The 22,773-nt window shown below is 37.6% G+C and overlaps 1 long non-coding RNA gene across 1 annotated transcript in view; it reads right to left on the bottom strand.

The window, feature by feature from the left end:
* Positions 1-442: 442 nt before the first annotated feature.
* Positions 443-22,773, bottom strand: part of LOC113929214 — a 37,838-nt gene continuing 15,507 nt past the window's right edge. Inside the window, exon 3 of the long non-coding RNA XR_003522130.2 lies at positions 443-567. This is a non-coding gene — a long non-coding RNA (uncharacterized LOC113929214). The remainder of the gene's footprint in view (positions 568-22,773) is intronic.

The raw sequence follows: 22,773 nt of genomic DNA, 5'->3' as shown, positions 1-22,773 counted from the left end.
AAGAAACAAACTTCATATAGTTCTGAGTTTAATATCCTGGGCATCTGGCAAAAGCAAAAGCAAACAGAACATGCCATCAAACCAAAGTTGCCAAATTATACAAAAAAAAAAAAAAAGTCCCTAAGAGCAGGAACTAGCAGAAACAAAAACAGCACAATTAGATTTGTAAGCCCTTTAGTACTTAAAATTATTAGAATCAAAACACAAAATAAGTATGTTTTAAATGTTTTGGGAAGCAAAAAAAGAAAATAAAACTTGAGCAAAAAAAATCAAGCAAGAAACAAAACAGCAGATGAACTAAATAGATCAAATTTACAGGAAGAGAAAATTGATGTGGGAAATTGATTACAGAATGGACTCAATTCTTCATCCCTCCCTATAATCATACCTTCTGCAGTGTGACTTTGCAGATCTTCCCATCAAATGGTGAAGTCTATTTTCCCAGTCTTCCAATCTGAGACTGGTGTTTTGATTGGCTTTGGTCAAAAGGATGCAGCAGAGGTAAAGGTGTGCAGGGCTGACTCATCCATTAGGCAGGGGAATCACAATGCTCAGGACCCACAAAACCTGTAGGGGCCACAAGAACGTTTTGATATTATTTTTTTTTAAGTGGGATAAAGATGAATATAACAAATCTGTAGTAATGAATCCAGGCTGGATTATACTCATATTTATGCCAAGGCAGTTGTAAAACATAATTTTTAATACTTTTTTATGGAGTAAGTTCTCCAAAGGCAAAAATGCCTAGGGTTCTCAATGTTAGCCTAGGCCTGGGTAGGCTTTGTGTGCTTCTACTTGTTCTATTGTAACCCTGTCACCACCATGAGAATATTGATAGGCTAACCTGTTAGAGGAGGAGAGATGACCTGAAAGAAAGCTGAGTCATCCCAGCTGAGCCCCAGGAACTTTAGCAGAAACCAGCTCAAATCAGCAAAGCCACAGAGTCAACACAGAGCTGCCTATAGATACAAAAGTGAGCCCAATGGAGACAGAAAGATCAATCTGCTGACCTGGTTCATGAACAATACTACATGCTAATTGTTATAAACCACTGAGTTTGGGGCTGGTTTGTTATGCAGCAGTAACAAACTGCTACACTTAGTGAACTGAAGGAAAATTCCTAGAATGAAACCAAGAGAGACAAAGTGAAATGATGAACCCAAAAGCATGGAAGGAAAGAATGAAAGGTTTAAAATACATCCAGTGGAGGGCGCCTGGGTGGCTCAGTTGGTTAAGCGACTGCCTTTGGCTCAGGTCATGATCCTGGAGTCTCGGGATCGAGTCCCACATCAGGCTCCCTGCTCGGCGGGGAGTCTGCTTCTCCCTCTGACCCTCCCCACTCTCATGCTCTCTCTCTCTCTCATTCTCTCTAATAAATAAAATCTTTAAAAAAAAATAAATAAAATAAAATAAAATAAAATAAAATACATCCAGTGGAGTTCCATATGACAACAGGAGAGAAACTATATTTGAAATGGTGATGACTAAATTTTTCAGACTTGATGAAGAACTTGGATGGTAAGTTCAAGAAGGACAAGCAGCAGAATAAAAGGAACATATTTAGATACATTAAAGTGAAATTGTACCATGAGAGACTATGGACTCTGAGAAACAAACCGAGGGTTCTAGAGGGGAGGGGGCTGAGGGGATGGGTTAGCCTGGTGATGGGAATTAAAGAGGGCATGTATTGAATGGAGCACTGGGTGTTATATGCAAAAAATGAATTATAGAACACTACACAAAAACTAATGATGTGATGTATGGTGATTTATATAATAAAATAAAATTTTAAAACAGTGAAACAGTAAAACTTCAAAAATAAAATATATTTAAGGAAACTAGAAAGGGAAAAAGTTTACTAAAAACTGGCAATGCTACAAAGGTATGACATCATATGAAGCTTTCTGTAGTCACTGTGTGGGTGCAAATTCAATATACTCCACTAATCTTCCCTGATCATCTAACCCTGGGAAGGTTTTCTCTCTCTTATGGTTTTCAACACACTCTGTGAGAGCCCTGCATATAGCATGTGTCACATCATTTTTAGTATCATCATTATTTGCACACAAGCCCAAACTTTTTGTTTAATATGGGAAAGTACTTCTTTTAATTCAAAAGCATCTTTGAAAATAATAGCAATATTATGCTATTTGCTTTTATGATAGTCCTATCAAAATATTGTTATGACTTTTCATATTTTTCAACAATATTGACCTAGGCAAAAACCTTAAAAGATTTAATTGGTCCAGTGTTTTACCAACACTCACCAATATATGTTCATATAATATTTAAAACATATTACTATTCTAGTTAATTGCTATTACATCAATAGAGAATACAAATAAAGTAAGTAGTAGAACACATCTAGAAGGGAGTGCATGCTAAGGATGCTTTTAAAAAATTTCATTATTTAAGGGGGCGCCTGGGTGGCTCAGTTCGTTCAGTGACCGACTTTCGATTTCAGCTCAGGTCATGATCTCAGGGTCGTGAGATAGAGGCCGGAGTCGGGCTCCACACTCGGTGTGGAGTCTGCTTGTCCCTCTCCCTCTGCTACTCCTCTCTCTCTCTCAAATAAGTAAATAAAATCTTTTAAAAATTTTCATTATCTAAGATTTACTGTGTGTTTTATACAGACACAAACTTCCTATCTTCCCAATGTGTTTATTTTGCAATTTTGGATAGAGAAATACTCACTTCCTACATTCTTACGGACATGGAAATGCTATTCACAGGTATGCCATATAGTACCTCATGATTACCTTTCTTCTCTTGCATATTTCCCCTGCTCTGGAGATTTTAATAGACTTTATTTTTATAGCAGTTTTAAGTTCATATCAAAATTGAACAGGATAACTGTCTTTCCTTTATTGAAATGCTTCATATGTTTTTATAATTTGGACCCAAGGTCTCCCTAATGTGTTTAAATACCCTCTCCATACATTTAAGCACATTAATTATTCTACCAATTTTACAATTTTGAAGAAACCTCTCCTGAACTCATGACTTTTTTCTTGACTGATTGCTTTCTATGGTAACTAAATGATCCTCTAGGTCAAAGATTGTATTTTTTGTATGTCTCTGAAGCCCTGACTGCCATCATGGTGACTTGCATATTGTGAGCCTTCAGTAAATTACTAAATAAATGATGACCCTACCACAAGAGGAAAGCAGATGGGAAAGAGGCTATGTAACTGAGCTACTCACTCAAATATTCCAATCACTGATCACAGAGAGAGCTTTTATTATCCTCAGTCTGTAGGACTATGGCTGCTTCAACAGGGGGTCCCAGATCTGGGACTTTGTCTCAGCTATCAATTCAGTCCAACAACTGGCAACTCCATTCATTAACTGACTTGTCATTTGGTCATTTGCCTATGACATACTTGTTTGAATTGACAACTAGAAATCATTCAATATCGTTCTTATCTATCAGTCTGTCCTTTTACATAAATAATGAAAAAACAAAGCACATAAGTACAAATGTATTATCATTGTTTGTTGTACACATTTCAATGTCCCTGAAAGTAATTGATGCAGATGATTTGATCTCCCAAAATCAAGAGAGAGAATCTCATTTCTTTCAACTTGATTGGAAACTATCCCATAGCTCAAATGTCCTAATATCTGAGAAATGCTATTATATAATTATTTTATGGATTTTATGGTTTTTTTAATCTCACTATGGAAAATACTGCATTTATATTAGAAGTAACACAATCGATGAAGCAGTGTGCTGATACAGTCCTAAAGGTGGAAACCCAGCTCAGAAATCTATTCATAAAAGCTTAGCAAAGGCCCTTCTCTGTCTCTGCTTTCCCTTATTAAAAATAATGATAATAATACCTACTCTTACTTCGAGGACTGCTTTGACTATACGATGAGACAAAGAGTATAACAGCATTTTATACATCTTAAAGCACATTGAAAATATAAAATATCCTTTCATTCTACATTTTAGATATAACCTTAGGTTAAAGATTCACAACATAATAAGAAAATAATAAAAGTCCATAGAGAGCAAAATACTGTAAGGTGGCAGTGAACAACCATGGCTAATGAGCATGGGATCTGGAGACAATCTACCCTAGGGTCAAATCCTAGCTCTACCACATCCTGGCTGAGTGACTATAGATAAATTATATATCCTCTCTTTTCTCAGTATTCTTATCTGTATAATGGGAATAATAATAGTAGTATCCACCCCATAGGGATGTAAAGTTAAATAAGTGTGTAAAGCATATAGCTCAGTGTCTAATATATGGTAATCATACAGTACAGATTAGATATTTTCCATCATAATTATCATTGCTCAACACTAACAGTAATTGGCATTAGAGTTCAATTTACCTTAATTCTTTTGCCAAAATCTACTATTCTGAGGGTCTATTTTATAGTTATAGGGAAACATACAGTTATTCCATTAAAATCATTGATGATACATTATAAAATCATGTAATTTTCAGCTAAAAAAACTTTAGGAGATTTAATCTAACATATTTTGCAGATAAGGAAATTGAGGCAGTGTGAGTGCATGCACTTGATTAAGATCATACCACTTGTTAGTGGCAGAGTTTACAGTAGAATCCAGGGCCCCTGACATCTAAGTACCATAGCGTGCTGCCTTCTGGATACCTCCAATTATCTCCAAAAATGTGTAAGATCTACGTTATAAAAATTACTAGTACATATCCTGCCTTATCAGTAGGTGGACTTTTTCTGCACTTGCTTATTAGAATGTAAAAGAATGTTCAAACTACTATGTATTATACGTACGTATGTATATGTGTTATATATGCACATATGGTAAGATCAAAAACATACATTTTATTACAATTACCTGTTGCCACTTACTGAAGGTAGAGATGCCTTGAGAAATTTAAACAATAACTCATTATGTATTTTCAGTTAGCTGATATAATATCTTTTCATTTTAAAATCTGAAATACTAGCTAAATCCACTTAAGACTCATTTCAGTTTTGAATTCTGATAATCCCCACCTGAAATGTGACTACAAAAATAAGTAGCTTTGCACTTACCCTACAATCTACCCTACTGTTTTCTTCAAGGTTGGATTTTTAGTATCATTCCTATACAGAAATAATAAAATTAAATAGAACAAAAACCAAAACAGAGATAGTTGGAAAACAGTAACATGTGAATAGCCTCAATAGCTTGTTTCTATCTGGCCAAAAGAATCCATATAATAACCTCTAAACATTTCTGCTCAAATAATGAGTTTCCCTGTGAGACAGGAAGATGGCAGGATATCCATCCCTAGAATATTATGAGCCAGGACAGCTGCCCCACCACAGTCCTCTGGAGACCTCCTGCCTGCCCCTACTGCTGGGTGGGTGAGAAGAGACTGAAGAAAGCAAACAGTGAGGAGAGCATTTAATCAGCTCATGCTGCCTCATGGAAATTCCTTGATGTTTATTTTAATCCAATGTTGTTTGGATAACATGTGATGGAGACTTGGAGGAGGAAAAACCAAAATGATGTGTACTGAGTTCCACATCTCTCCCCTGGCATTTTTGAATCTTTGAAATCCCATAGGAAAGTGCTGAAAAGTAGACAGTTCCTTGTTGAGAAATGAAAGAAATACCATCATTTTTCTAATTGTAGTCTCATAAATTAAGTATAATCTTGAACTGTAACTAAACTTTCAGTTAATCTAGGTCAGGAAATAGGCTCCTTGCTATCTTCTTTCCTGATCTGCCTATGGGGACCTCAGTAAAGCAGAACCAAAACTTATCCTAGTGCTTTTCCTACTCAGCATGGGCTACCTCCTGAATTCAGAAATTTGTGCTCTCTCCTGAGCCCCAGTGCACTGTGTCCCTCATGTCAACTTATTATTCTTTTGTCATAAATTTCCCTTGAGTTCAGCTAACAGGTAATGTAGTAGGTCTGTTAGTGGTTGTGCTTCTATATTTAAGAAGGTATATTTCTTTATTTTCAATATATGGTTGTTTTTTCTATAGAAATTGCTTAACTTAGTCTGTTTCTCAAAGGATAATTTCATACCTGTTGAAAGAAAATCAAGAGTATAAAGACTACATGTTACTTATTTACTATACTTTGTATTACAGAAAATTTTCCACATAAGCAAAAGTAAGAAGAATACTATAACTCATTTCCATGTGTCCATCAGGCAGCTTCAGCAATCATGAACTCAGGGCACATCTTGTGTCATCTACATCTCTTACCCACTCCCCCTTCCCCTTATTATTTTGAAGCAAAACATTATTATGTAAGTATTTCAAATATTTCATTTTCTATATTTGTAAGAGTCACCTTTTTAAACATACAAAATCACAATGTCATTATAGACTTAAAATAATCAAGAGTAACTCCCTGTTTCCATCAAACATCCAGTCAGAGAGAACCTCTGCTTGTGGATGCAATAGAGTAGGCTGTGACAGAACAGTGCAGTTCTCCAAGGCTAAACAATGGATGAGATATATCGCTGATGCTTGAAGTCATCCAGAAGCCTGGGGGCAGGCATGACTTGAAAGGCCAAGACCCAAGGGGGAAGGAAGCTCAATGTTCTTCATGCTGCCATTTCTCTTGCAGCGTATGCCAGTTCTTCAGCTCCAAAAGTGAGAGACTGAGAAACAAGGTAGAGGGCCCCTGTAAAGAGGCAGAGAAGCAGAGACAGACATCTCACAGCACTGGAAGGAGAAAAGCTGGAGGTTAGACCTGGGGAAAAAAAATGACCAGGACTTGAGAAATTAAGAACCATAAGTAAAGGGATCACAAGAAAATGAGCCCAACACACTTTGCTGATTCCTTCTTGAGGTGGTTGCCATATCTCTAGATGTGCAAGGCAAGAAGCCAAGAACCCAAGGAAAACACTGCTGAAAAGCTGAGCAGAGCTTTCAGCATTCTTACAATGCAAGGGAGACAAAGAAAGAAAAAAAAGAAAGATAGAGAAAGAAAGAAGGAAAGAAAGAAAGGAAGGAAGGAAGGAAGGAAGGAAGGAAGGAAGGAGAGAGAAAGAAAGAAAGAAAGAAAGAAAGAAAGAAAGAAAGAAAGAAAGAAAGAAAGAAAGAAAGAAAGAAAGAAAGAAAGAAAGAAAGAAAGAAAGAAAGAAAGAAGAAAAAAGAAAAGAAAAGAAAAGAAAAGAAAAGAAAAGAAAAGAAAAGAAAAGGAGAAAGAAGGGAAGGGTAGGAAAGGGAAGGGAAGGGAAGGGAAGAAAAAAGAAACCCAGGGCCTTACCAGGTCATGACAACTCCCCAGGCTCTCAGTCTGAACCCCAGAGGGCTACAACCTAGCATGAGGTAAACCAGAAGCAAACTGATCGATATGAGGTTATTCATCCATATTTAGCCAGAGGATAAAGTATCTCCTCGCTAAAGAAAATGCAGCAACAACTTTCATACACAATGTTGGACAGTCAATCAGAATTACCAGGTATGCCCAGAAACATGCCCAAAACTAAAAATAAAAGAAAAAAGCTCACAGGTATTTCAAATACTGGAACTACCAGAAACAGTCTTTAAAAATAACTATGATTAATATGTTCACAAAAATATACAACAAAAGAGAAAATTTAATGGAAACCTAGAATCTGTTTCCTTAGAAAAAGGATCATGTATTCTAGAACTATATTAACTAAAATTAACATCCAGTTGTATTCAGATTTCTTTGTCTTATAACTGTTTTGTGGGTCTTTTTAAAATAATTTGTTTTAAATGGGATTCACATAAAGTCCATATAGTTTCCTTGGTTGATATATCCCTTAAGTATCTTACAGGTTTAAAACTATAGATTTCCTTTTAATCTTTTTTTCTTTTCCTTACAGATTTTCTTAATAAAGCCAGGTTCTTAGTCCTTCAGTTTTCTTCAGTCCAGATTTTGCCATTTGTTTTCCCATGGTATATTATGTTCTTTCCTCTGTCCTCTGTATTGCTATGTATTGGTAGTTAGTCTGGATGTTTCGTGAAAATCAGGTTCAATTTCTTTGGCAAAGCTATTTCATATTTCATGGGTGGTGATATGTACTTCCACCAGGAAGTGTATAATGATGAATTATCTTTCACTTTATGATGTTAGCAGCCATAAGTGGCCACTGCCTAGATCCAGTATTTCATTAGGGGCTGCAAAATGGTGATATTCTAATTTTGTCATTTATTCACCACTTATTAACTAGAATATTGCTATAAAGAAAGGATTCCCATCATCCATATAAGGCTACTTTGAGATACAGTTCATAGAGAAAAGACAGATAAATAAATGATTCTTTTCCTTTATTTACAAGTTTCCAAAATACTAAGTTGGTTCGCTAGCATCCTTCAAAATTTATAAGTATCATTATGAATTAATGGATTTAAAAGCATTTGATGTGTCTAGTCCATTTTATTTATAACCCATTATGATGCTCCAATTAATGGAAGCCTATTTAATTGGCTCCTGAGCCCTTTTGAAATAATCTTTGTTGTCATTGATAGCTTCCCAGGCCACAGCTTTTTAGCCTGAAACATTTTCAAGGAAATAGAAGCATTATTAGAACATATACATATGTTCATATATGTATGCATATATGTTTGTATATATATACATACATATATGTGTGTGTGTGTGTGTGTGTGTATATATATATATATATAGGAAACATCATCCAGGTGAGTCACAGTTCTCAACTGAGAACAAATGAAGAAAAACCTTAAATTAAAGAGTACCTTAAATCCCTCTACTTATGTACCAGGAGAAGCAAAAATTTCCATCAATTGCTTGCCATTTCCTGTAACTGCCATATATTTTGTAACACAGTATATGTAACTACAATAGAACAAGAGGAAAAGATGACAATGTTATTTCTTCTTTGAGAACTAAGAAAGAGGAAACTGTCTTAAGATACAATGAAGTAACTGTATTTAAGTCCCTAGCATCATACAGGTTAGGACTAGTCTATGTAAAAAATAATTTGTGTGAGTATAGAGAGGTAGGGAGACTGGAGGGAAAACAGGATTTTCTGAAGGAGATTATATCATTGTCTTTTAAAAAAAATTATTTCTTGGGTACCTACAACAGTATGGAGACAAACCCTCTTGAAAAGGAGATAAACAGGATGAATTTTAGGCATGTGGTTCTTTCCAAACTTCTAATTTCATAGGATCAGTTCACCAAAAATAAAATTGTCATAGTAACTTATTGTTTGTCATGTTAAGACTGGATAATTGGCATCCTATTGTTTGTACAGGACAAAATATTACAGGAAGAACACCATGTGACTGGGGTACCTCTGGGTTCTCGTGGGAACGTGAAGGTTCTTAGCAAGAAGGGGAAAATATTCAAACAACATAACCACAAGCTCACTAATGGCTATTCTTTGCTTAAAAGTGGAAATTGAGGGAATTTTACATTTTCATTTATTTTTTCAAGTATTTGGAAATAAATCTTTTCAGAAGTAAAAGAGAAAAACTGGAATGTTTATTACAATTCTTGTCATCATTTCCGCCATGATATGAGGCTGAAGTATTTAGAGAATGGGTAGTTAAAACTCTGTACTTTGTAATCTGTTCTGATTTAGTTTTGTATGTTCATCTTACCCAACTGGGCCTTTCTCAATTATCTGTGGTTGTGAAGAATAATAACAGGATCATTTATTGAGTATTGTATTAGTTTCCTCTTGCTGTCCTAATAGAGTACTACAAATTCCATGGCTTAATGCAACACAAATTTATTATCTTTTAGTTCTGGAGGTCAGAAGTCCACAGTGGGTCACACTAGGCTCGCCTAGTAAACCTAATTCCTGGATTTTAGCTCCGTGAGCCTCCTTCTGAAGGCTCTGAGGGAGAATCCATTTTCTTGCCTTTTCCAGCTTCTAGATGCTGCCTGACTTCTTCAAGTCACAGCCCCACAGCACTGTAACCTCTGCTCCTCTGGTCACATCTCTTTCTCTGGCTCTAACCCCCCATGCCTCCCTCTTTCACTTATAAGGACCCTTATGGTTACACTGGGCCCACATGGATAATTTAGGATAATACCCCTATCTGAAGATGCTTAATTGAATCACATCTCCAAAGCCCCTTGTGCCATATAAGGTAATATGTTTATAGGTTCCTGAGATCAGGACATAGACATCTTTGGGTACCATTATCCTGCCTGTCACAAGTACTTTATATATGCTGGGCACTTCTAAACTCTTCCCGTGTATAAATTAAGCTAGTCTGCACAACAGCAGATTAGGTAGTAAGGTAGTTACTATTATTATTCCCATTTTAAAGATGAGAAAAGTTGAAGTACAGAGGTTGCATTTCTAGGAAATGGTGGAGCTGATATACAACCTTACTTAGGCCCAAAGACCCAATCTTTAACCTTTAAACCATACTACCTTTGAAAATAAAAATAGTGTGGAAATCGAAATACATGAATATGCCCAAATACCATTTTAATGAAAAATGTTCAACACTCCAAGTGCATCTTTTACAAGGCCTGCAGCTAGATAGTTGTTATTTTAATTCTCAATTAATCAGCAATATTATTGAATCCCATAATCATGACAAATATTGAGAATTTGCAAAATCCCTGCCTTCCAAAAATTTACTTGGAAAAGCAAAATGAAAACATTTAGAACCGATTAGAAAACCTATAAAAGTATGTACTCAAATACTGGATGGAATGAAACATTCCTTCAAGTATTTTTTAGTAGAATCCAAGATACAAACCTCACTGTTAGTGTTTTAATTGTAGTGCTCCAAAGGACAACAATAGGAGAGTCAGCCAGGGACATGGGCAATCTATAGAGTGAATATCCACATCTAGATAACTGTTATGTGTATTCATTCTTAACTTTCATTACAATGGAAGTAATTTCATAGCCAAATCAATTTCATTTAGAATGGTTACATGGACAACTTGGTCATTTTTTTCCCCATGGGTGGGTAATGAGAGTGTTCCAAGTATGCCTTGATTTTTTCAACTGCTTCCAGATATTATTTTCAGATAAATTCCTTTCCATAACAATAAAATCATTTTATCATCATTCATCAGAAAGTGTTCATGGGGACAAAGAATATTGTGTCATCACATAAAAGACCAGATATTCAAGTTATTAGCAACATCTGAGTTTTATAGTCTACAAATCAATAATAAAGGAACACATGGTATATTAAGCAAGATTATGGTATTTTGAAGTATGGGGGAAGGCAAAGGGAGAGAAATGGAGGAGGGATTGTGAAGAGGAGGAAGGATAACTCAACTGATCTTACAAGAACTTGGAAATGAGATAATTTGCTCCAAAGTTCTCAGAAATGAATTATGTTACGTTTATCTTAAAAGCAGATAATAGAACCTGTTCATCTATATACTCTGAAGTAATTATACATTTCCTACTAACACTTTTAATATTCAGTGTGAACACTGTGGGTATTAAACATAATATTGCATCTCGGGGTCTTCTTTCTTCTTTTGAGAAGGGATTTCTTTAATTATTTCAGTCAGCTACCTTTTTTTTTCTTTTTGTTTAGTTAGATACCTCTTGTTACTCTGCTTAAACCCATGAAGACTATTTTCTTGAATTTTTATCGAGAAACAAACTTCTTTTGAATTTTCATAATTTTCTCTATTATATTCTTCATGGGACTTCTTCTTTTCCCTATACTATACATATTTTTTTCTGTTTACTTATCCTTATATACAGATCTATCTAGATGTGATAGATTAAAAATGGCCACAAGATCTTCGACATTTTTCCCATCGAGAGGTTGGGTCTGTTTTCCTTCCCCTTGAATCTGGGCTAGACAATGGTTGCACAGACAGAGTGACGCTGTATCATTTCTAAGCACAGGCTTTAGGAGGATTGCCAGCATTCTTCTTTGTCTCTTGTAGTCCTGAGCCACCATGTAAGAAATTAGACACTACTGAGATTGACATGCTGTGAGGATGCCCAAGCTAGCCATTTGGAGAAACCATGACGAAAAAGAGAAATACTCTGTCAGTTCATAGATGTTCCAGGCCCCAGCCATTCAATTATGTCACCTGAGCCCAGCCTTCCAGGCGTCCCTTCTTAGGTGCCAGACATGAGAGTTAAGCTGCCTTGGGGCACCTGGGTGACTCAATCGTTAAGCATCTGCCTTCGGCTTAGGTCACGATCCCAGGGTCCTGGGATGGAGCTCCGCATCGGGCTCCCTGCTCCGCAGGAAGCCTGCTTGTCCCTCTCCCACTCCCCCTGCTTGTGTTCCCTCTCCCTCTGTCAAATAAATAAATAAAATCTTAAAAAAAAAAGAGTTAAGCTGCCTTGACTCCAAATCAAACCAATTACCAGCTAAATAGCATTGATCGACTCCTATCTATTGCCGCATGAAGAGTTATTTAAACAATTACTGCCTGAATTCCTGGCACACAACATCATGATATAATAAATATGGTTGTTGTCATAAACCACTAATATTTGGGGTAATACACCATAGATGAACTAGATCAAACAACAGATGACTAGACACCAAGTTTTACACTTCTCAACATATAGGATTCATAAGGAGATCTTTAACTTGTCTTTAATGTCTGCTTAATCTCTGGTGGCTAACAGAAATTATCTGGTATGGTGTGCTAATCACAGTAGGCTAACTACTGTAATAAATCCCCAAATCTCATGGACCTAACACAATAAAGGTTATTTTTTCCCTCACAGTATAGTCTAGTAAAGTTCTGAGAAGAACACACAGCCTAAAGGCATGTCAGTCTCATTCACATAGTGGCTCTCCCACTTCCTAGGGTCTTTGAATCCTTCACCGAATCTTCTATATTTGGCTAGCAAACAAGGGAACAGAGAAAGAACAGAAATAGGACCGAAGGTTTTGTGGTTAGGGCTGCAGATGGCTTACATGACTTTTGCCCACTTTCCACTGAAAGTAGAAGTTGAGAATTTAGTTGGAGTCCAGAACGTAGTCATATGCTGAACCTAACTCTAGGAGGTTAAAAAAAAACAACAGTCTAGCTCTGTGCTTAAGATGAAAAGGAAACAGGGTATATGAGCATATGAGAGTCTCTCCACATATGTCCACATTAGTATGGAATGACATTTTTTGATCTGTCAATATTGCCACTATCCAAGCAAGCCAGACACAGAATAGGGTAATACAATTTTGTGTGTGCACATATAGAAAATACCACACCCCACATTTCTTGCTTCCCAGGTACTTTCTGTCTCCTTGACTACAAATCCCAGGAATGGTGATCATTACATCTGTCCCTCTCCATCATGCTACCTACTCAGATATGAGATCTCCAAATAGGCATAAACAGAGAAGAGCCCATGTGGTCAGGATGGGAGGGGAGAATACCACAGGACTCTGGTCAGCTCAGAAGTCAGCTGCCTGAGTTTCTGTCAAGGGTCAAAGGCTGGACTTTAGCTAAGGCCACTTCATGTTATATTTCAGCTCTCTCTATTTATTTTTTTCTGATTTGGTTATTCTGTCAAACCAATCAAAACTATAGTCCCCAAATTCCTGAGCTGGGCTTATAGTTTTTAATATTTCCATCACCTTTGGTATGAGTGTGCATGTGCACGTGTGTGTGTGTCTCTATACATCTCGCATTGGAAGTTGAGAGAATTATGTAGAACCAGGCTGCCATAATAGTAACTAAAAGTCTCCCTGTCCTCTTTGAATTTTAGTGTTGTCATTATTGTTGCTTTTTGTTGTTTTGTTTTTCAGTTTTCTGAATGTCACTTCCAGTTTAGGCTTTATGTTCACTGTAAATAATTACATCATGGAATCTAAGACTTGTTTCTTCAAGCTGTCACTCTGTTCAATAAAAACAAAATCAAAGACAGGTTTTAGAGCAGGGAAACATCTCGGACATCACTATTTGAAGCAGGTTCCATTTACCACTGAGCTCTCCTGAAGCCTCACTGTTCTCAATCCGTCCCTTTGGGCAGCCACTCTCAATCAGTGCTGGCATGTGATATGAAGTCTGTATGCCATCACTGGGTTAGAATGATCTCACTCTGCTTGAACAGTTCATTCAGTTAACAAGCATTTATTAAGCATCTACTATGTGACAGGCACTGTGATTGATTTGCTGGAAATAAATCATTAAAAAGGACATGTCCTATATCATCAAGAAACACACAGCCTATTGGCGGAGAGAAAAAAAATTACACACAGAATAAAGAAGGTGAAGAGTAGCTAAATCCAGGATGCCATGGGAGCACCTGGACCAAGCATCTATCATAGTGCTCAGCGTCAGGAACGGCCTCTTGGAGGACCCAGAGACCTGAAGGATAAATGGGCAGAGGCATCCAGGTATTCCTCCAGGTATTCCTTAAGCGCTTCCCAACATTTACCCCATTGCTCTGCTTAACCACTTCTCTGGGAAATTCTCCCTCCCAAGGACTGCTGTGCCTAATTCTTCAGGTATTACATGGAAGTTGGGATGCCAGAAATGTTATTATCTCATGGTGAATCATTTCTCTTTGATGGTGGTGTTGAAATTGCAAAGGGATGACATAAACTGGCTGTGGTTCTTACTTGGGAAAATCTCCAGAGAGCCTCTTTCCTCTTCTTTCTTTTTATAGAATTCTGCCTTCTATTGTCTTCCTCAGGAGAGGCACTTCTGAAGCAAAGTTCTCTAACACCCGTAAGCATTTCTCAGCTCCTTTATTTTGATCTCATATAAGACTCCTGCACCCACCAAAAGCTGCTTTCATTTGTGACTCCCAAACAAAGAGATTTTGAGCCTTCAAATCAGAAAGCCAATTTTTTATCTCATCTCTAAGATTGGTTTTGTGATCATATGGGGAGAGAGCTGCTTTCAGGTTAAACATTTTTTCCAACAGTTCTTTCATGGAAATCACTATGAAGAAAGTATGGAAGAGTCAACAACATGGGAAGATGTGAAATAATGGACACTGCAAGGAGTCATTGCCCTTGAACTTCTTCTGTGTCCCAGCCTAGCTTTTGATTCCTTAATTCAATATTGCTACTTTTGAGTTACCCAAACAATCTGTTGCTAAAATGGATCATACCAGACCCTGGTAAAATTTTGGTACATCAGCCTCTATTAATATTCTAACTTGGATGTCTCCCAGTTTTGTTTTGTTTTTGTGTTATAATTAGCTACAACTAACAAAGAACTGGTCTTATGAAAATAGAACTCAGGTCAGATATTGTCAGTTAGGAAGTGTTTAAAAGAATTTGAACAAAAAAGCACCATCTGAGCAGGACATTTCTAGATGGACATTCTGGTTATACTCTCTTTTTAATATTAAATATGCAATAGAGAAACAAGTTGGAATCATAAATATATAATAATTGAATTATTCAGGGTTTAGAAGCAAAACAAAACAAAAACCAAAACCAAAAACCAAAAACCTACACATGAGCATGTTTCCTAATTGATTTAAGTATCTCCTCTCCACCTAGGCACCCCCCTCCCCTTCACTGTCAGGATACACATTAGGATATGTTTCTGCTTATGGCTCAAAAGAAAAGGTGTTTAGATGAAGTAACATTTTTGAAAGTTGACCTTTAGTAAGCTATCCGTTGGCAGCACTTTACTAAATCTTGCTTTTCATTTATAGCCTCTTTTGATGCTTATGCTTAGCTATTTTCATAAAGTATCATAATGTTATTTTTTAAGTGTAACCACATGGACACACATGCTGCCTTTAACCTTCATTTGATCATCTTTGGGAAAACTGGTTGGTGAGTCTAGGATAATATAGCCAAGTTTTTAGTATAAAACTGGTGAAGGTTCTTAATTACAAGTTGGAGAGTTAAAAAATAATAAAATAATAAAAATATAAATAGCAATCCTATAAGCCAGAGCTATAAAATAATTGCAAACATTTCAAAATATACATTGAGATAGTATAACCTCAATTGTCTGTACATAAACTGTTGGATTCTTCAACTCTTAACAGTATTTTTAGTCTTCCATTTTTTTACAGTGGGGTGGGAATGAAAAAGTGAGAAAACCATACTGTCCTAAAAGATTCATAAACAAAGCAGTTTCCTGCATAAATCTGGGGATGAGAACACATGCAGTCCAGCCTCCCAAGTTTCTGCATTACAGTGCTATGTGTTAAATCCGCAGACTTCACAGGCAGGAGAGTGATTTCATGCATTTTGGGAGGACTTTGGGTAACACTTTTGAAGCAAAAAGGGGTTTTCCACATAAGCCACAGCTGACCACAAAATAGAAATTAATGACTTGCCCCACTTCCTAAACATCCTGGATGAGGCTTTAATATACACAGCTAGTGGAACATTTTACCATATTGGAGTTGGAGCATCCAATCCCATTTGGACCACTGACTTAGAAACAACCTCAGTCTGCCATTTCTCCTGTTGCATGAAGTCTTCTGATTATCAACTATATAGTTGGGTGACTCATATCTCATTCACTCAATGTGGTTTTAAGCAGCTGAGGAAACACAGTGCCAGCACATGCCCAGTAATTCACTTGCATGGTTATTTCCCTGAAATCTTTGCAAGGAGTGCCCCTCAATCAGGCATAAACACACATTATTCATCTACTGCACATCTTTTTCACTAAATAGGAGGACTATCACCCCTATGCTTTCGTTTATATCTAAGCCACTATTTGAGTAATTTTGACTTCTCTGGTTTTTATACTTTGAGATCCTAAATGCATTTTATATCTTATTTTGAAAATTACATTTTATTAAATATTTAACTAGAGATTCAATTTACTGCTTCCTTTTCTCTCCCAAGAGTCCCTGTGTGAGGCTCACAGTTAAGTCACAGGTGCACTTTGGAAAGCTTAACTCTACTTCTGAGTCATGCTGCTGACAACTAAAACCTCCCTCCCATCCCAAGAAGCACACTGCTCTCCAGTTTCTCCTCTCTCTCTAAGGAGAGATGGATAGGATGAGTAAACTCCACTTAATGTATTTCCAAGTATATGGACTTTTAGTGTTACCTGTTTCCAAGAACATTTATAACAATACTTAGATTCTACAACTCACTCCAATATATATAATCTAGTGTGTGTGTGTGTGTGTGTGTGTGTGTGTGTGTATTCGCTTCTATTTTAGTCTAACAGAAAGAACCCATACTCAGGTTAGGAGATCTGGATTTAAAGTTATGAATCTGTGTGATCTTAGGTTTCGGAACCATGTAGACCTTTTGCTGTTGAGTCACCTGACTTCTGAGACGAGAGGCAGCAAGGATAGGTTGTGAACATGAACCCCAAAGAACCCCATGGAGAGAGGAAAGTTCTAAGAGCAACATCAAGACAAAAAGTCCTGCAAGACCAAGAACTGATGTAGATGAGATCTTGATTATTAATTTCACCAAGATGATTTATAATATCAGGGGATCTGAGTATCTTATACATCTGTCAGTTTCTCTTCATTCCTATCATTAGTTTCCTAATTCAAGCTATCAACATGGCTTTCCCAGATTACTGCCATGTCCCCTAAATGGTGTCCCTAACAACTAGGCTTGATCCCTCTTATCCACTACCCACTTTATACAGTGAGACATTCCCCTGCTTAAAATGCTTAAATAGGGGCGCCTGGGTGGCTCAGTCATTAAGCGGCTGCCTTCAGTTCAGGTCATGATCCCAGCGTCCTGGGATGGAGTCCCACATGGGGCTCCCTGCTCCACAGGAAGCCTGCTTCTCCCTCTCCCACTCCCCCTGCTTCTGTTCCTGCTCTCGCTGTCTCTGTCAAATAAATAAATAAAATCTTTTTAAAAAAATGATTAAACGACTCCTCATTGCCCTCAAGATAAAAACATGGAATTACAAAGGCTTTCTTGCTTTGCTCCTGCTTGCTTTCCTAGCCTTACCTCGACCCACCACTTCCTGCCTTGCAATCTAATCTCCAGTCAGACTGCGTTACACAAACACTCCTACTTACAAGGTCTTTGCATAAACTGTGCTTTCTACCAGGGATACACATCTCACTCCCCACACCTCCACTCTTACCTAGATCAGTCTTATTCATTTTCGGATTAGATGATACTCCTTAGATGTCACCACCCTATACCTCAAAACTTCGTTAAGTGGCCCTCCAGCATAGCAACTACCAAGATAGTAACAGGTACTGTATTGACTCACAGTGCAGCTTTTCACTGAGTTTTGAACTACTCGGTAAACTCTGAAGTCCACAGGAAGGAGACCAGGATAATGAGGTATGTGCTGAAACCACAGGTTCAGACTCCAAAGCTGCAATAGGAACATGTTCTTCTTCCCTTTAGGAGAGTGGGGAGATAAACTCATACACTTATTTAGCCATATTTAATGGAAAGTTAAAGTACCAAAGCTTTAAATGTCTTTTAAATGTTCACATCCCACTCTGTGGTAGAAACAATCTTAACAATTCTAGGCCAGTTCATTCAAGTCTGGGAGTCCCATCCCTTCCCTGGAGTTGCATACAAGTTACAGGGAGAAGGGCTGATTTCACACTTAGAAGATGGGAGCAGGGATGGAAATATGATCCTTAGTCATTACAACCTCCCCAAACTAGCATTGGCTCTTTGGTCACTGGTCTATACGATCAGTAGCATCCTCCTCACCACACCCCTGGGCCTTTCCAGGTCTGATTCTATCTTGGCTACACTGGAACTCTCTCAGTCATATTGAAAACACTTGGTTGTTCCCTTGAGCCAACAGGACATAAATTCTATGAAGTTCCTTCAGGTTTGTACGCCTAGACATTCTGTAAAACTCTGTTTACTCAAGTGTTTCCATGACATGCTGAGTATGTAAACTTCTGCAAGTCTTACCATCTCTCTGACTCCACTTAGGAAGCAGAATATAGCTTTCTGGCAAATCATCCTGAATCTAGTGAGATTTTGTTTTGTGTGTTTCCTATCTGTTTGGCTCAATGGATCCAGTGCAAGGCAGAACGGGAAGGCAAGCACGGGGTCTGCTTTCAGTACCCCAACAGTATCTAGCCTACTCTCTATTTTTAATTTCCATCTCTCTTTTGTCTTACATTATAAACTCAGGTTTTCTGTTTTGTTTTTAAGCCATATTTAAAACCTTTTATGTTCTCTGCATTCTGCTGTGTAATATATTTCCTGAGGCATGACTGTGGAAATCCAATATCCTGGTTATGCACAAAAATCATAAGATACAAGGAACTATGGGGAAGAAATATCAACTAACATCTCAAAATGCTATTCTACCTCATAAATCACTAGTCAAGTGCCCTAAACTTCTAAAAGCAGCGTTTTCTAGTCAGTGTTGCTAGGGTTCAATAGGACAACTACTTGAAATGTCTTGCTTTTTCCATGCTTTTCCCTCTCAAATTAAGAGTTCTATTTCATCCTTGCATTTTGGGGAAAGACTGCCCCGATGCAAATTAGCAGTGAGACGTAATGACTACAGCAAATAGCAAGAAAGAATGCATTTGGTCCTGAAGTTCTCTTGTATGCACCTAGACTCTTCAAGAGTCAGTCATTTGGCCTGTGAAGGACAGAAGCCCAGGCCAGCTCCCACAACAAAAGGGAGAGAACAGAGAAAGAGATTTCTGCACCAACTAATTCATGAAGCAGGAAGTGAAAGAAACAGAGGAGCATGGTCTCTCACATTTTAAGGCACAGTAATCTTGTTCACCAAAAAACGGAAAGAAGTAATGAATAATTAATGAGTGAACAAAAAAAATGTAAAAGGAAGAAAGATGTAAAAGAGAAGGAAAATGAGGAAAAAAATGGAAATTTGGGTTTGTAAGATATAGTACACATTTGTACACATAAGTACACATTTGCCTGGAAATTTTGTTGGCTTTGATCAAGATTTGGAAATTGTTAAACATATTTCATTCTAAGCATGTTTGCATCAAACAAAATAATATGTTTGAAAATATGCCATAGGCTATAAAATGCCATAAAAGGAGAGTTATTGCTATTTCCACTAGTGTTACCATATGTTAATTCTGTTGATTTCAAAAAGATAGGACTCCATCTCAAGCATGAGTATTTGTGGAGTGTCTGATGTGCCTGATTTGCCACAGAGTTTAGTACACTTTCAAAACACAGAAGAACATGGGAAGGAAGCCAATATGAGTAGTTGCTTTATCAAGCAAGAGTTTCCACCAGATGCACAAACAAGAATCCAGTCACCCAAAGGAGCAGAAATTGCATAGCTGAAATTTTCAAACCAGTCAATGATGCTTAACATTTACAAGTGGCCATGCATGAAGGAATTAATTCACTCATACACTTTCCTGTTAGACCTAAAGCAACAGACATATACATACAGATTAAGGCTGTTCCCAGCCAGCTCCTTGGGGAAATAAATGTGGGGGGGGGGGTTTCATTCTTTTTTATTTATCTTTCACTCTTTCCTTCTTAGTCTCATTCTAAAAAGGAATATGAAATTGATAGCCAGGTACACAAAATAGAACAGAGCTAAACAGATGAATAAATCAGCACAAGATCAAAATGGTGGTAGGAAAATGAGAACACCAGGGAGAGGAAGCAAGCTTCACTGATAGGTGATAATTTGGCTCCGAGCATTTTAGTGGCCCACTGAGTTAGCATGATTGTTACAAGATTCACAATGTCCATGAGACAAAAACCAATCCAATTTTCAGCAGAAACATTTCAAATAGAAGCATTGTTGGGCCATTTGTCTTCATCACTCTACATACTGTAGAACCACTGCAAAAGAAACTTCCAAGTTCCCCTGCCATGTATTAGAGACAAATTCCAGCCTAATCTGAATCTTGTGGGCAGAATCTCTTTGCTGATGTGCCATTAAATGCAGACACATTAGCAGAGAATTCTCATCTTGTTAAGGAATATGTCTGTTACACTACTAATTTGAAGCACTTGCTTCTTTAATAGAGGGTGGTTCTTTTTTGTTTTTACTTTATTTCATTGACTATTTTCTGTCTCACAGTTTGTACCCCTGTGATGAGTCTATTTTCATGTTGTGCCCCTGCTTTTGTAGGTGTTAACTGATGAAGTTTATTCTTGTTCAGTTTATTATCTTCTATCCTTACCCTCTTTTATTACCTAAATGTCAGCCCTTTCTTCATCTCATCTTCGTCCTAGCTGCTCTCAATATCCTTCTAAGGGCCTGAGGGCTGGGCTAGGATGAAACCCTCCCAAGTCAATGAAGAGGCAGGAGGCCGGTATCAACTAGATTCAGCAGAGCAACCTGCTCACTTTAGAAAATTGGTCTTAAACTGCATGGTGGATATGTTCTTTCTATGGGGATCCATCATGCTTTTTTCTCTATCCACAAAATCCTTTAGGTAGATAGAACCTTGTAAACACCATGAACTCCCCACTTTCCTCAAATATTGGTACCTTAAAAGGGATTCCACCTATCACCCTTAACCAGCATTCTTGCTTTGCTCCTGCATCTACTCTTTAAAAACCTCAAGAGATCTGCATCTCAAACTCTGTATTTGTTTTCTATTGTTGCCATAACAAATTACCACAAATTTAGCATCTTAGAAAAACACCCATTTATCTCTCAGTTCTATAGGTTAGAAGTCCCCAAAGTCCTCACCAGACTCAATCAAGGTGTCACCAGGGCTTTGTCCCTTACTGGGGACTCTGGGGAAGAATCTGCTTCCAAGCTCATGGAGGCTGGGAGAATCCAGCTCTTTTCTGAAGTAGGACTGAGCCCTATTTCTTTGCTGGCTGTTAGCTGGGGGCCATCCTCAACTTCTGGAGGCCTCTCTCCAGGCCTTGCATGTGGGCCCCTGCATCTCAGAACCAGCAACAGCACATCAAATCCATCTCATGCTTAGAATTTTTGATTTCCTTTTCCATCACATCTCTTTCCTGCCTCTGCAGGAGAAAACTGTATGCTTTTAAGAATCTATGTTATTAGACTGGACTCACCTAAATAATCCAAGATGATCCCCCTATTTTCAGGTCTCTGAAAGTATGTCAAGTCCCTGTGACATATTCACAGGCTCCAGCGATTGGAACACGGACGTTTGGTGAACCTTTACTCAGCCCACCACACGCAACTTCTAATGCTCAGTTTGAAGGCTCCATATAATTCCTATTTGGAGTTTCTCAAACTGCCTGGACTCCTGAGGGACTTATGTGAATTCCTGACATTCTGCCAATTAAACCCCAATCTACATATTAAAACCATTAGCCAGTCTCCAAACTGCTCACAATTTACTTTGTTTCCCTGTGTTCCTGTAAGAACCTCTACAGCCCAGTAGCGCATTAGTGTCACTACTACGCAAGGTATGTTAACGATGCTCCCCACTCCCCTCCTGCCCCAACCACCAAGCCAGCTCTCTTGACACTTGCTTTTAATGAAGAAACAAACTGAGGGTTGCTGGAGAGGAGGGAGGTGGAGGGATGGGGTAATTGGGTGATGGACATTAAGGAGAGCATGTGATGTAATGAGCACTGGGTATTATACAAGACTGATGACTCACAGACCTGTACCTCTGATACCAATAATACATTATGTGTTAATTTTTTTAAAAAAACTTTAGAAAAATGAAGAGGCTAGAAAAAATAACATACATCTTGAATTTGCCTAAGAGGCTATTATTTTCATAAATAGAAGCATCACATTATAGCTCATGATTTTCTACAGGTCATTTTATTACAAATACCAAGCCATATCAGTCTAGCACTCTCTAATATAATAGGAAATGAGCAATAAATCTGGAGTCTAAGGGATCTGAGATTTTTTTTCTTGTTTGTTCAGAAAAGTTACCAAGTATTTCAAGAAATATGTTCCATTAGCAAGGCCAAATGCAATTTGATGAATAGTGAGGCTATCTAAATGGCCCAGATCTATGTAACTGCAAAACAGTTTATCAAGGGGTGCCTGGGTGGCTTCGTCAGTTAAGTGTCTGCCTTCAGCTC

Source organism: Zalophus californianus, chromosome 5 (assembly GCF_009762305.2).
Source record: "Zalophus californianus isolate mZalCal1 chromosome 5, mZalCal1.pri.v2, whole genome shotgun sequence".
Taxonomy (NCBI): Eukaryota; Metazoa; Chordata; class Mammalia; order Carnivora; family Otariidae; genus Zalophus; species Zalophus californianus.
This window is presented reverse-complemented; position numbering and strand designations above follow the sequence as displayed.